This window comes from Lissotriton helveticus, chromosome 6 (genome assembly GCF_964261635.1).
Source record: "Lissotriton helveticus chromosome 6, aLisHel1.1, whole genome shotgun sequence".
NCBI classification, from domain to species: domain Eukaryota; kingdom Metazoa; phylum Chordata; class Amphibia; order Caudata; family Salamandridae; genus Lissotriton; species Lissotriton helveticus.
Genome location: NC_136067.1, coordinates 216,005,861 through 216,021,678, shown reverse-complemented (window position 1 = coordinate 216,021,678; position 15,818 = coordinate 216,005,861).

Below are 15,818 nucleotides of genomic sequence, written 5' to 3'. Positions count from 1 at the left end.
ATCCTAATTATCTGAGATCTTATGTGAAATATATGTTTGGTTTATGTTGACTATTAAAACTCACACTCAATACATCTTGGTACCACAGCATTGATGCCTCTAGGAATTGGGACTACATGTAAATACAGTATTTTATTGTGACACTATTTATGTTATAAACTTAAGGATGCATGACAGCCTTGATGCTGGGTAAGTATGTGCATAATTATATTAAATTGGTGTATCAGCACTTCAACTTCCACTCCCCTGCATTTCCTTCAGCTATTCAAACTCATATCTATTTCAATAGGTTCAATACGTATCCTTCCCCAGCACTGTGGAGATTGTCTGAAGTTGGCGATCGTGTGCACGTCAGTTCAAGCGGAAGCAGAAGCAGTGCAGAAGCCGAGGCGGCGGAGGCAGTGGCGGCGAGAAGCAAGAGGATACTTACACTGGGGGAGCCCTGCCCTGCCCTGCCCTCAGCTCAACCCTTGACCCTCAGCCCCAAACTGCGTGGACGGGAGGGCGAGAAGCCGAGAAGTCGAGAGGCGGCTGCACAGCACAGGAACAGGCGACCCGGGACCCGGGACTTGCATCACGAACGGACCAGCCTGCTCGGAGCCATCAAGGGAGGAAGGAGAGGAGAGGAGCGGCTGGTGTGCCCCGAGGAGCGTGGAGTCTGGCGCTTGCAGGGGCAGGAGAGTAAGTGAGCAAGCGGCCACGCAATCCTGCCGTCTCCCGATATTGTTGTTGATTGCTGCTCATCACTCCCCCCGGCTTTGCCTCCATTGCTCCACTGCTGTTTGACGTCTGAGAGGTAATTCGCTGCCTCTCTGCATCTCAGGGACAGTGACAGTGACGCCGGGATCCCGGGAAAGAAGGGAGGACCTGTTTTCCCCTATCTAGCCCCATCTTGCTGCTTTGGCCTGACGTCGAGAGGAAGGCGATAAGTGGAGGGCGCCCTGTCAGTTCTCAGTTCACAGCTTACAGTTTGGCCCACCTGGCCCAGCGCAAATATTATTGTTCCTCCCGCAGAAGCCGCCCTCGTTCCCCCAACACTGTCCCGGGAGGCTCGGGAGCGGCGGGCCAAGTGCACGAGGAAAGGCTCCGGGATTTCTGGGGAGCTTAAGGGAGAGAGGCTGGCCGAGTATAGGGCGAGGCCCAGGGACAAAGCACGAGCGCGGCCGCCGTTAGAGGGAGCTGCTAAGTAAGAGCCCGATTTGGCCCAAGGCACCTCCTGAGTGCCCCGCTCGCCTGCAGCAACTGTCCCCTCGGCATTCCATTTTGGTCCACCCTCGCTCTAACTAGCGGCCATTCAGCTTCCGCGCCAGCCACAACTTTTATAAAACTGTGCAGGACAAAAATGCGTTCAGGTACCAAACGGCAGGCTTCAACAAATAAAGCACCACTCGGTAAAAAAATGAAGAAGTCAGACGCATTAAAGCAAGCGCAAGTAATTCCGCCCCTAGTTGCTCTGCGGCAAGGGGGGGGTGACGGTGAGGGGATAAGTGAGATAGTACGATCTCCCCAGCCCCCAGACAGCCCTGGCCGACTATTAGGAACTCAGCAAAAGATCAACACATTTTTCTTTCTGAAAGACCCTGTATTGGCACTGTTGGCAACAACTAGGGAAGCTAGGAACTTACCAAGCCCAATTCAATCAGATAAGACAACTAACCATAGTCACCCAGGAACCTCAAATCGTTGCAAAGCATTGATGGCCCAAAATCTAATTTTAGAAACTTTCACGCAATATCAACCGGTTTTATTAATTTAGCAACCGCTCAAGCCTCTTACAAAAAAAACAGAACTTGTTCAGGCAATGATCACAATTCCAGTTCTCCATTAAGCAAAATCAAAACAACAAATACTGGGCAAAAATTAGTCCTGCCCTCACACATATCACCTGGCCAGGATTCCCTGGAAAAACTTTTCAATGATTCTAATAACAAATCGAATTTGGGGGTAAATAATCATGTTATCGACCCCAATAATCCCCAAATTGATCTTGGACCTGGACGACTAAAAGCGCAACCAACCCAGAGGTTTACGAGGCTGGACGACCAGATTGATCCTTTGTCGGGACATAACCTTCCTAATTTGGATAATGCGACACTGTTCCCAGTTCCAAGTCAATCCTTGCAAGAACTAAATCTAGATTCAAATCTGGATTATGACCAAATGGTTGAGGAGCGAAACCAGAGCCCAGTGGCGACACGCCTCAAAACGTAATTGACCACAGCGCGAATCATAGAATCCTAATCGATGACAGCTCTGGAAGCAGCAGTTTCCAACAAAAAAAATCTACGCAGTCCCTTATTTCAATCTCTTAAACAAGCACGACCATACAATGGGAAGAGCGAAAAAAGAGCCACTGCATCGAAGCGCCATTTGGGTCCTGGGGGAACACCTTGATTAGCACTTTGGACCAGGCCATAAAGGCTCTCAACTTCCAATCAGACAAGATGGAGGTATAAATAGACTTGATAAATGTCATCGCAGAGCATATCGCCCAAGTTAGCTCCAAAACAGACACAATTATCACTCTTCTGACTAATAAAGAAACGTCGGATATCCCCCTTTTAAAACAGGCCCCAACCTACAAAGGCTCCACCTGCCAACCATCCAGCTGCGGCTGTGGCAGCATCATCGAGAAATTGGCATCACTCCCCGTAATTCTAAAAGACATTTTGGGAGCAGTTAAAAAAGGAAATAATCAGATGATAAATTTAGTTCCATCAGGAGAAAATCACAACACGGGTAAACCAAGCGTTTTAATCGCTCACCCTTCATTACATAAGAGTTTAGACGGGGGTTCAGCATAAAGCATTTTCAAACTCGACTGTCCATTCATTCAAGGGCACGGAAAATCCCGATCCTCTCCTCCACGACAACCTTACGAAAAAGCAAAGGAAAAGAGCGAGAAAAGCCAGGTCCAAACCAAAAGGTAACCAAAGGATCACAATCGACAACTTCTTTGCAAAACCTTTGATCGATCCGCCAAAAGACAAAGGATCAGTAAATATCTACTCAAACACCGCCATTAATACGTTGGAAGGTCAACACCATCCTCAGGCAAATGCTTCGTCTGAAAATTCTAAATTGTGGGTACAGTCCTGCGGCCTAGATCAGGCATCATCTGAAGGTCTGAGTAAGTCCCAGCAAGCACTGATCGCTGTACAAACACAAAATCAGCTTTTACACCTGGACCAGAAACAACATCAATGGTGAAATACCTTCGTCCTACCTCAAAGGGCATGCAGACACCCGCACAAGGAAATCTAATCACAGTCGGGGGCGGCCCGCTCAAAAAAATCCGCCCATCTGAGCCACTACCAACGAGCATTAAGGAGCCACACTACCAAACAGGACGCAACGAAATAGTGATCAAATTCACGTTCAGGCAGCATATGACCTGACCCCTATAAAGATAACTAAAATAGGGAACGACCGGCAGTGTATTAAACAAAATCCAATGGACCCAACGGGAATATTTCAAAATAAAATAGGAACCCACGACTCTCTAAGGAACATTACCCCGATTAAAATAACAAAAATCGGGCAAAATCGCAATTGCACAGCTTTGACAAACCCTGTTATTCAATCCAAAAATAATCATATGGTACGAACCACTCATTCTCCCGTAAGGGGCTTCAGGGGTAAGGGTATCATAGGAAACGTGATCCAAAAAACAAAAAACTGTTCTGCAAGCAATTCCAACCATTCTGTCTTATGCTCACAAGACCCGTTAATAGTTCCAACTGCAGAATTAGAACCAATTCTGACATTTACTCCTGAGTATGAGACAAAGGGCATGCATGACATCCTAAATAGAGGAAATCTATTAAAACTATTTGGTCTTGTTCCTGAGCTTAGAGGTATATCTACCCAAGACCTAGTTTCAGTTGAGTTTGGCCAAAAGAATGATCATACAAACACCGAAGTTTCTGTTACAACCTGGGCTTCCAAGGAGATAGCAGCAAAGATCTTTGAAAACAGAGGATCATTCGAACACTGGGGAATTACCCTCATGCAACATACGCGCCCGAGATATCCTTCCCCCCCGCAAAAAGCATACTGAACTTAAGCAGGGAGGAGCCAATCAGCCGCAAGCAAATCTCGTGTCTCCAGGGTGCCCTTTCGGCTACATCAGTCCAAGAGGTCGGTGGAATAGACACACTCCTAACGCAACCTTGCCTAGGTGAGTCACCTACCCAGGACTGGTCATGGATCCCGTTAATCCTTAACCAAAAGTATTCCTAAAAAAACGAAAATGCGTCCCAATGCATACGGCCCAAATTTGCAACTAAGGATAGGGTCAAAATGACTAAAATAGGCATTTGCAGTTGGAACATCCGTGGATTTAGTAGTATGGACCAAGACAGTGAGACACAACTGTTCTTTCATAAATATGACATCCTTTTACTACTGGAAACTGGTAGCCCCCGCCATTCCCGGCTTTACTGAACACCATATCCTTCCCGAGAGAAGGTCCAAGTTCGGGCACCCTAGTGGAGGGCTATCCACATACATCTCGCCCTGTTTGAACCATCTGCGAACCTCGTAGATCCTACCTGCGGGGGTCCTTTTTGTCCGAGGCTTGCGCTGTTTGTTTGTTCTGGGCACGCTGTCCGGGATCGCTGTTCCCTGCTCTCCTCCCGCCGCCGCAACCAAGCACCATCTCGCTGCAGCCGCTGTGTGGGGGAGGACTCAGGCAGCTAGGACTACAGGTACCAGCCTGCAACGCGGCCGGAAGCCGCCGCTACCACGTGAAACGCGCCAGGAGGCGCTTTAAAAACTGACTCCTCCCCGGTGGTGAGGGGGTCCTGTTTGAACCATCTGCGAACCTCGCAGATCCTACCTGCCTGCGGGGGTCCTCTTTGTCCGAGGCTTGCGCTGTTTGTTTGTTCTGGGCACGCTGTCCGGGGTCGCTGTTCCCTGCTCTCCTCCCGCCGCCGCAACCAAGCACCATCTCTCTGCGGCCGCTGTGTGGGGGAGGACTCGGGCAGCTAGGACTACAGGTACCAGCCTGCAATGCGGCCGGAAGCCGCCGCCACCACGTGAAACGCGCCAGGAGGCGCTTTAAAAACTGAATCATCCCCAGCGTCGCGGGAAGCGCGTGGGCGGCGCCGGGCTAAGCCCGGGCAAAGGGCGGGCCCTCTGTGGCCCTCAGAGGCCTGAAGAGACTGGGCTGGGCCACGGATCTTGGTCTTTTTAATAAGGACATCATTTGTTGAAGTGAGACTTTTTATTTTAATACTTGAGTGTTTCTGTAAAAGTGCTCTGTATCATTGCAGACTGTTCCATTTTATTAATCTTTACTTTGAGAGTTGCAATAAGCTGTTGTGATGTCTAGAGGTAAAGCAGATAAAGCTACTTCTGGGCTGGGCACCATGGATAATTATCTAGTCAAAAAGGTTAATCAAATTAACAATGATAGAAGGGCCTCTCTAGGACGGGGAAGTGCTCCACTAGTACAGGATGAGGCGCTTCTCGCAGTAGTGGATACTACTATGCCTGATAACCCTAACACCCCTGATATCAGTAATAGGGATGCTATAATGACTGTAGCGTAGGTACATGTAGAGACACATGAAGATCGGCTAGATACCTCTATTGAGGAAATAGAACAGGTACAGCCAGCACCGAGACCGGTGAGAAACTGTAGAAAATCACAGCCTAAACGGGGGGTAAGCATAATAAAAAAAGAGACGAAATAGCTGCACCAGTCAATAATGGCCCCATCATAGGCCCTTGTCCTTCTGAGGGACATAATGAGGGCGGTTTTAAAATACAAACTGACCAACTTACCCTCTTGATCAGCACCTTAGAAGGAATAATGGTGGCAAAAATGGAAGAGCTGATTAGACCCCTCTCAAGTAAGCTAGATACCTTGGCTCTAGAGGTAAACAGACTAGGTGGACTGTTATCAGCACACCTGTCATCGGCCCCGCCTGTTAGACCTAAGGCTGTGGGAATAGGGCAGGGACCCTTGAGGGAGTCGGTACAGCAGACTTGTCGGCAAGTCCCTGCAACAGTTAACGCTCTATCTGAACCCCCACCAAAAACTGACCAGACTACTGACATCAGTAGACCAGGATGGTAGATCAGATTTCAGACAAATAAGAAGTCGCTATATTAATCTGCGCACCTTATGTGGCCGTTTAGACTAATGTTCCAACTATAGAAGACCATTCTGTCCAGTCACATGGGGAATCCCATGACTCACTAAAAAATAAAACAGTAGCCTGGCTGAACACTAACTGTGAATTCCCAATTGCATACTCTGACCAAATACTCTCAGTCAGAAGGGTAAACTGGATTGGCCCATCTAGAAATTCAAATAGTGGGGATTGTATCCTAGTTAACTTTAGACATCCCCAAAATGTGGCAACAGTTTTACTAAGAGCATCAACTTTGTTGTTGGATGCGAACAGTATATGTGTTCGTCCCCTTGGATATTTTTATACCCACTTGATTAAAATTCCACCTAAACGCAGGAATTATAGGCCACTGTTTCAATCTCAGGCTCCGGCTCCAATAGCACCATACCTGTATAATGTTGTTAATCAAAATAGGAATGGGTTTATGGTGGAAACACAGAATAGATTTGACTTTCTCTCAGGCCTTGAGGCATGTGATTGACGGGAGGAGTCTGGGGGCCAAGGAAATGTAAATTCTGGTGAAGTGGGTCATATGGAGACTACACAGGTAAAATCACCCGGAAACAATGTATTCGCTTGGAATATCGCAGGTCTGGGCACAAAGATGACAGATTGTAACTGGGTTAGATACATTAAGCAGTTTCAGATCATTTGTCTGCAGGAGACTTGGTTAATGGACTGTGACTTCTTTCTTGAAGGGTACAAGGCCTTCTATGTTCCTGCCATAGCATCTAGCAGAGGCAGACCTAGGGGGGCCTGGTCACATTTATTTCTGTTGCACTCTCTTGTAAAATACGAATAGTTTTAGCAGACAATTCCGGAATTATTGGTTTAGTACTAAATGGAGATAACTGTTTGGCTGGTCTGGTGAATTTTTATAATGTAGTTAACCTTTGTTCAGCTGTTAGTCCAATATTAGCACTAAATGCATTTATTAGTACTTCAATGAAGGTATGCCTCCATAATCTCATGATTATGGGTGACTTCAATGTTCATCCATGCGGGGACCCCCTGTTTAAAAGCCTCTCAGATTTGTACTGTGGCCGCTTGGAGGGCTTGCATTTGGAACACACAGCGGAGGGGGACGTTTTTAATGACTTACTGAATAATCTGGATTTATCATTGACAATGGCATTGAGGGATCCTTTTAAGCGCTTTGAGATCCCAACTTTTAAGGGTCATGGGAAGGGTACCTTCATTGATTATGTTTTACTTTCTGTGTCAATGCAGACTTTTGTGGACTCCTTCATCATTGAACACAGTGAATTCAGTGATCATAATCCACTGACTGTACATTTGAAGGGCCCCTGGGTGGGCAAGTCAGGATGGAATTGTACCACTGGTAGGCTGAGCACCACTGACGGTTAGACGGCGCCTTAAATGGTCTATGATCACACCTGACCTGTTGTATAAAGACATTATGGATAATTGTACCGAGGAAATTGCAAAATGTACTCAAGAAGCGGCGGAACCATGCCAGGTTCTAAGTGCTTTCCAAAATATTTCAGACAAGGTGTCTCAGTTGATGTTAGCCCCAGCAAAGCGTACAGAGATCGGGGGACCAAGATGGTTTAATCACGACTGCTCTAGGGCGTCACGTAACTTAAGGATAGCCCTGGCAGCAAATCCCAGAATAAAGGAGAATATTCATCAGTGTAGGAAAGAATACAAATCCGTTATTAATAGACACAAGGAATTTTTAAGAGAAGAGGCATGGAGTGAGATTCTAGACCCCTCTATTTTGAAGTGTAGCTCTAGATTCTGGGCGGTAGTAAAAAGACCTTTTCTGGTCCAGGACCCAGGGGATGGGCTGGAATGCTGCATAACAAAGGAGGAATGGGAAACACACTACACGCAACTGTATGGTTGTACGATGAATGATAATTTCAATTTTCCTCCTTGCAATAGCGGTGATCCTATTAGGTTTGACAGAGGTGAGGTCATTGAGGGCATAATGGGGCTTACAGCTGGGAAAGCTCCGGGTCCTGATGGGATCCCGCCGGAGTTATATAAGTCTGAGCCCAGCTTTTGGGCACCCATATTAGAATCGGTCTTTAACGCAGCTGCTAAAATTGGCTGCCCACAGTCATGGGGAGTATCAACGATTGTCCCAGTTTTTAAGAAGGGGGACAAGGGTAGCCCTCTTTGTTATAGACCTATTTCACTAATCGATTGCATGGTTAAAATAGTGGGCAGAATCCTACTGCAGAGGCTCTCTGATTGGGCGTTGGAAAACAGTATTATGTCCATTTCTCAGTACGGCTTCTGCAGTGGACGCTCTACTATTACACAGGGCCTTAATCTCTTTCTAATATTAAGCAAGTACACTGTTGCCCAAAAGGGTACGGTCCACCTTGCCTTCATGGATCTGTCTTCAGCTTTGGACTGTGTTAATAGGGGAAAGCTGTGGCAGTCCATGCGGGACAAGGGTGTTGACAGTGGGATTGTCAACTTCCTTGTTGATCTACATAGTAACACTAGTACTAATGTTAGGTATTCACAAGAGCTGTGTGTAACTGGTAATTTTAATATTGGGAAGGGTGTGCGTCAAGGATGTATTCTCGCCCCCTTTCTTTTTAACTTTATATTAACGAGCTGGATAGCGTATTGCAGAATGTAAAGGCTGACTGCCCGAGAGTCGGCAGGCGAGGTATTCCAGTCCTTTTATATGCAGATGATGCAGTTTTAATTTCTAGAACAGAGAAAGGTCTCCAAGCTTTATTAAATGCTTTTAAGAATTTTATGACGGACAGAGACCTCCTGGTCAACAACTCTAAATCTTTCATTATGCAAGTTGGCCAACAACCAAGAAGGAACTTCTCATTTTATTCAAAATAGATAATGTAGCAATCCCCATCTCAAAGTCATTCTCGTATCTTGGGGTCCTTTCTGATTTCAAACATAGGGGCCTATTATGATTGCGGTTTTTCCGCATCCTCCGGACCGGTGGAAGCCACCGCCGGCCCGGAGGATGCAGAAAAACCGCAGCGGACCCACCAAAGACCCACCGCCACATTAGGATGGCTGGTGGGTACAGGTTTCCGTCCGCAGCTTTTCTGCCGCGGTTGGCTTACAACCGCGGCGGAAAAGCTCTAATATGGTGGCGGTGTCTCTCAGACACCGTCCGCCATGTTAGGAAGGGCTTTAAAAAATGCTTTTCCGCTGCGGGTTTTCCGCCGTGGAAAAGCATGGGTAACTTCACTGCGGGGGCCCGTTGCGGGCCCCCTAGGTGAAGGGGGAGTGGGGGGTGCACATGGGGGTACCTATGGTACCCCCCTGCATTTGTATGCAGAAATCGGCAGGCACCGCACGGTGCCTGCCGCTTACTGCATACAAATGCAATGTGTGCATTTTTACCATTGCGGCGGCTGCAGCTTGAAGCTGCACCCGCCGCAATGGTAAAAATAGAGGATGTGACCGCCAGGTTGGCGGTCACATCCTAATTGCACAGGAGGGAACTCCGCAGGCAATGCGGAGGTTCCCTCCTGCTCTATGGTGGCGGACGGACTCAGGTCCGTCCGCCATCATAATCGGCCCCTTAGTTGGGGTCCACATCTTGACAAAAAGAAAAGGGACTTAGTAAGGGTAAATACTACTATTTTTAACTTTGCATCAAAACTGGGGAAGAAACCTAATAATGCCATGATGAAACTCTACAATGCAAAATCAGTGGCAACTGCTGTTTACGGCAGCGAAATATGGGGCTATGTGGCCGGTGAGCAACTACAGATTGCTGAAAACTCTTTCATGAAACGTCTCTTGTGTGTCCCAGCAGGCACATCTAATTTTGTAGTACATGAAGAGCTAGGGTCGCAATATCTATGTGATATTTTTCTTTACGCCCGTTGACTTGCTGGCTAAAACTGTGGTTGAATCAAGATATACCACTGACCCACCTGATTATGAGAGATTATCTGTCTCAGGATAAGGCAATGGGCACACCCTGGATAAAATATTTTAAATCAAACTTCTCAAGGCTCGGCCGCTTGGACTTGTTTGAGCACCCGAGCGGGATTGTAAAGGGTGATGTGGAGGCAGTTAAGCGTGCCTTCCTTGTGGACAGAAAGCTCAAAAGAGAAGTAGAGGAGCTCCTGAAACCCAGTGTAAGAAAATTTGCTATGTTAAAAACAGGTGATACGATGGAGCCCTATTTGATGGGCTCGTTGACTTCCCATGAGAAGTTCCTGCTAACGAGCTTCAGATTAAATCTCTTTCATCATCTGCTGTTTAGACAAAAAAATGATGCTTTAATTAAACCTACCGCTCCCTGTGGCTGCGACGGTAAGTCTCAACAGGATATGCTACATTTTATATTTTTATGCAAATTTTATGAATACCCTCGCAAACGCTATCTGGTAGATCTTTTAAAGAAACTTAATTTTAACCAGATCAGACCAGCATTATTGTATCTGCAACTTTTGCACAGTGACAGTATTCTTCAAGTTACTGAATTTTTAAAATTGTCTATTAAGCTGAGAAATAGTTTGGACCAATGATGGTATCTTTGTCGATTTGATTACTTTTACTAATGAATTTGCTATGTATGGAATTTGCTGTACCCTGCACTTTTGCATTTTATCGCTCATGTTTTATAATCTATTGTGTGTTTTAAAGTGTCTTAAATTGTCTATTTTGCACATGTACTTTTATGGTTTGAATCAAAACCGAATAAAGTCTCTTTACTTACTTACTTACTTACATCTCGCAGAAATTTAATTGGGAGCCGGAAAAACAGGATGTGGGACTAAGCTGGGTTCAGGTAACAAAGATCTCCATAACACCCCGTCTCCAACTGCTATTAATAAATATTTACATCCACCCTGATCGTACCAAAAAAAAAGAGAAATTGGCCGTTCTTATCAAACTCATAAAAATGCTCCAGAAATCAAACTCTCAATGTTTGCTGATACTATCAGGCAACTTTAATCTCAACCTAAATCATGAAGATTTGCATACTTATATCCCAAGGCAAAAAACCCGGGCAGACCTTAATCTATTTACCCTAAAACAACTCACAACGCTGGGATTAACAATTCTAAAACCTGCATTATCAGGTGCATCTTCATCAGTACCCACGTACATGAGTGGCAAGGCTTCATCAACCATTGACTTTACTTTAATTAGCAACAACCTGCTTGACTCAGTGGAGGGCTATGAAATAGCACCACGAACCGAAAGCGATCACTTTTCTCAAATTACATGGATCAATATAGGGGTGTCGGAGTCTACACAGCTTACTGTCCTCTCTCATCATTCAGAGAAGTTCAATTTATGAAGATTGCGATGGAGGGGCAGCGGAACGAAAGTCATCTACGAAACTGCAAGTAACTTCTTTCCAAAATATGAAAATGACCAAATTGAAGATCAGGTTTCAACTTGGGAAAAACTGCTAGAGAACTTGTCCCTTAAACATTCGGCTCCCCTCGCCCCACACCATGGCCCATTAGTCCTACGGGAACCCTGGTTTAACAACAAATTAAGACAGGAAAAGAGAAAAATTGCCTAGGAGCAACGGAAGGCAACAAGGAACAACAACCAGGGCTCCATGTCAAACCACCTTCTTGTTAGGAGTATGAGAAAAAATTATCGTAAAATGGTGTGGAAAGCCAAGACCAAACACAAGGAAGAGACGTGGGTAAAATTGCTAGTAAAAAGCGAAACACAAGGGATTTCTGGGCCATCATTAATAAATTAAACAACGCCGATGCAATGTCTCAGGACCCCGGCATTAGCAAACAAAGCTGGGAAGCCTATGTAAAAAATCTCAACTTGAAAAGGGATTCTGCTTCTCCCGAAAACAATCATTGTCCTAACACATCCACGAAACCAAGCTACTTGTATGGACCGTCAGATAAACTAACTAGCCCTACTGACGTAGGAAGGATCAATAATCTGACGATACAGCCGGAATTATTCTCCAGCGACAGAGAGTCAAAAGGCTCATTAACAATCTCAAAACTGAAGGCGCACCAGGACCTAATGGCCTCCCTAACGCCTTATACAAATACAATGCCGATTTTTGGGCACTCCATCTCTCCGCCCTGTTTAACCAAGTCTTTGCTTGCCCCCATCGTGGAAAGAAACCATCATCCACCCGATTTTTAAAAATGGAGACAGGAGATCACCACCGAACTATTGGCTGATATCTCTAATAGATGTGGAAGCTAAATTATACGCCTCTTGCATTTTGGAGGCGATTCACGAATGGATGGGTAATAACAACCTATTCCCTAGCTACCAAACAGGCTTTAGAAAAGGGACAGGGACCATAACAAACCTTACAGCCCTAGCCCTCCTGATGGAAAGAGCCAAAATGAAGAACAATTGGTTATATGGCTGCTTTATCGATATTAGAGCGGCTTTTGATCGTGTCAGTAGGGGGAGACTTTAGGAAAAACTCAAGGAGTGGAGGCTGTCAGAAAATCTTCTCAACGCAGTCATGCTCCTTTACACTGACACTTGGGCAAGGGTAAAACAAGGTCAGAGTTCAAGCCTCACATCGAAAATTCCAACCGAGGACGGACTAAAACTGGCCCCATGCTCGCCGACCTAGAAAAATATCTCGGTCAAATTGTAAGCCATGCACCGAAACTTGGTATCACCCAATCCTACTGTTAGTTAAAAGGAAACTCGGAGACGTAATTACTGCAAATACTTAATTGTTTGTAAAGGGCATGCAATGACAATTTTATGTGATTTTATGCTGGAATATATATTTTAAAAAATTTCTTTTAGATGTGTATTGTTGTAAGATTTTAAATAATCATCACAATAAAATACTTTGTACTTTGTACTTTGTACTTTGTATCACCCCAATGCCAATCATTCAGTTTGCAGATGACATTGTCCTCCTAAGCAGAACCCCAATTGGGCTGCAAAGGCTGATAAATGCTCTACAACTCTACCTAGATGAAGAACATCTGGAACTGAATAGAGAAAAGACAAAAGTTGTACGTCTCATAGAGCGAAAGCCTATCAAATTTAGTTGGACATCTAACCACCTTGCAATAGAGGAACAGCCATATTACCGGTATCTGGGGGTTACCCTCGGCAAAGACAACTCTAAAAAAGAACATTGTGCGGTGTTAAAATCCAAGTCCCAGACGCTAATTTATGGATATAGGCAACTCTTACAAAAACTGGGTGGCCCAAACTACACCCACCTTTTAAATGTAATGGCCACTCAGCTTTTACCTACTCTATCGTACGGTCTGGTCACATTGCTTGGAGGGGAGGCCGGTTTACTAAACAACTTACAAAATAAAATGTACAAAGATGTATTTAAATTACCCAAATGCTCCTCACCAGCCCAGGTGCGATTAGAATTTGGACTTCAAAATCAAAGCTTTCGGTCTAAGTCACGATTCGTCAAATGTTGCCACAAACTACGTGCTGCCGACTCAGACTCTTTAAATAATCTCTGTTGGCAAGTAATCAATTTTGAATCCACCCAGCCCTGGGCCATTCACTTGCAAACTTGCCTTACGGAGCTTGAACTGTTAGAAGCATGGAACAGAAAAATTGACCAAGCCAGTTTCTGCAAAATTGCTAACTCCAACGCCAAAAGGAAGTCATTACTGGAAGACAAACAAATACTGACCCATCTATGTCATGCCTGGACAGTTATTTCTTCCTACTCACTTCAACAACCCCAGGCATATTTGGCAACTCATTTTAGCCAACATTAAAAAAAGACCGTCATCGACTTCCGTATGGGCCTTCACGATTCCAAGGACTTAAAACCTTCCTGGAAACCCCAAGATGATTGCCTAAAATGCAGACTCTGCGGATATCAAAATGAATCTCTAATTCATTTGTTTTGTGTGTGCCCAGCCCTCATGGTATATAGAAGACAGTTCTTACGGGACATACTGATAAAATTGAACATAAGAACATGTTGGCAGGCCGTTATTATCTGGCTGGAAGGTTCATCCCCAATCCTGACTTGTCGGGGACTTACATTTATGATTGAGATTAGAAAGCAGTTACAGGTCTGTTGACGATCATCCAATATACTGTCTGAGGCCCATCCTTCCAAGCTGGAGCTCCCATGCTCACTTTATTAATCCCTACGCTGCTAGTGGGGGGACCCGACGAAGAGTTTTAAGTTTTACCCTTTTTTAACTTCCCCATTATTTCTTGTTTTTGAATTTTAACGTTACTTGTTATGTGAATATTGGCTAAACTTATTTTTCTTATTGTAAGAATTGTTATTAATTCAACAATAAAAATATATTGTATTGTATTATTGTATTGTATTTCAATAGGTTTGCTTGTTTGTGTTTTCTCAGTTTATTTTTTTCAAGTGCCTGACAATCTCTGTTTAAGATACGTTCAGCTTTAGAAGGGGGTGAACTGACAGACACCACTTACTGCAGTCCAGATGGTTGATGTTCCTGCTCAGACTGGTGACACCAGATGTTGTGGTTAAGTGGGGGCGCCGAGTAGGCTTACACCCATGAGTATCAGCAGATTGATAAATAAACTGTATTTGCTGTTTTTCCCAGCTGGAGGTATTGAAAGGTGAAACTTCAGAAACAGAATCTCATTAATCATCTTTATCCCAAAAGCAGCCACACTGCTATTCTCTTTTTTGGGATAGAGTGTCATTGGATATTTTTGTTAGGAACATTTAATGACCCCCTACCTGCTTCTCGGAGTTGTGACTGCTGGAAGGGAAGTGAGACAGAACTTTGTGTGTGTAATTTGCAGCTCTATGTCACAAGCCAACAATTAGTTGTCTTGTCTTGGATGCTCTGGTTGGCTGGTGAGTGGCAGAAGTAGGTTTTTGTCCAGGAGGAGGAGGGATTGGGCTGATACACTCCTCAGCTGGAGCCGTGGCCAGTGGTACTTTTTCACCTTTCGGTTTAAAGGTCACTACAGCATACAGTGCAGCCTCACAGTGAACCATGCCACTGGAGTCAAGCTAACCAAGCTGATGAGGGGTGATACCGCAAAACTGGTCCCAGAATGCTTGTTTCTGGTCGATGGAGGGGCTGGCAGTTTGGGCTGGACTGGCCCCATGGGGAGCAGGGTCAAGGCTAATTTTCATATGGCTGGGTCCAAACTAGTATGGCAGGTTGAGCAAAGAATCTATGGATTTTGGCCCAGATCTCTGTACTGGGGATGATTTTTTGACATTGTTCTGCATTCCTTCCATCGATTGTTCTTTCTGCAATTTTCACCTCAAATTGGATGGGATTTTCCAGACGAGGTTCCCGTGCTCATCATGCCACTGGAGTCAAGCTAACCTGGCTGATATGGGGTGATTCCCTGAAACCAGTCCCAGGATGCTTGTTTCCTGTCCAGGGAGGATCTGGCCTGGCATTTCAGGCTGGACTGTTCTTATGGGGAGCAGCGTCAAGGCTGATCTGCATATGGCTGGGTCCAAAGTAGAATGAAATGGTGAACAAAACAACAATGGATTCAGGCCCAGATCTCTGTACTGGTGGTGAATGATTGACATTGTTCAGCATTCTATTCATAATTGATCTTTTTACGTTTGTCACCCTGAATAGGACTGGTGAGTCCAGACATGGATCCCTTGCTCACCATGCCATTGGAGACAAATTGACCTGACTGATGAGGGGTGATACCACGAAGCCGGTCCCAGGATGCATGTTTGCCGTCCAGGGAGGACTGTTTCTATGGAGAGCAGGGTCAAGGATGATTTGC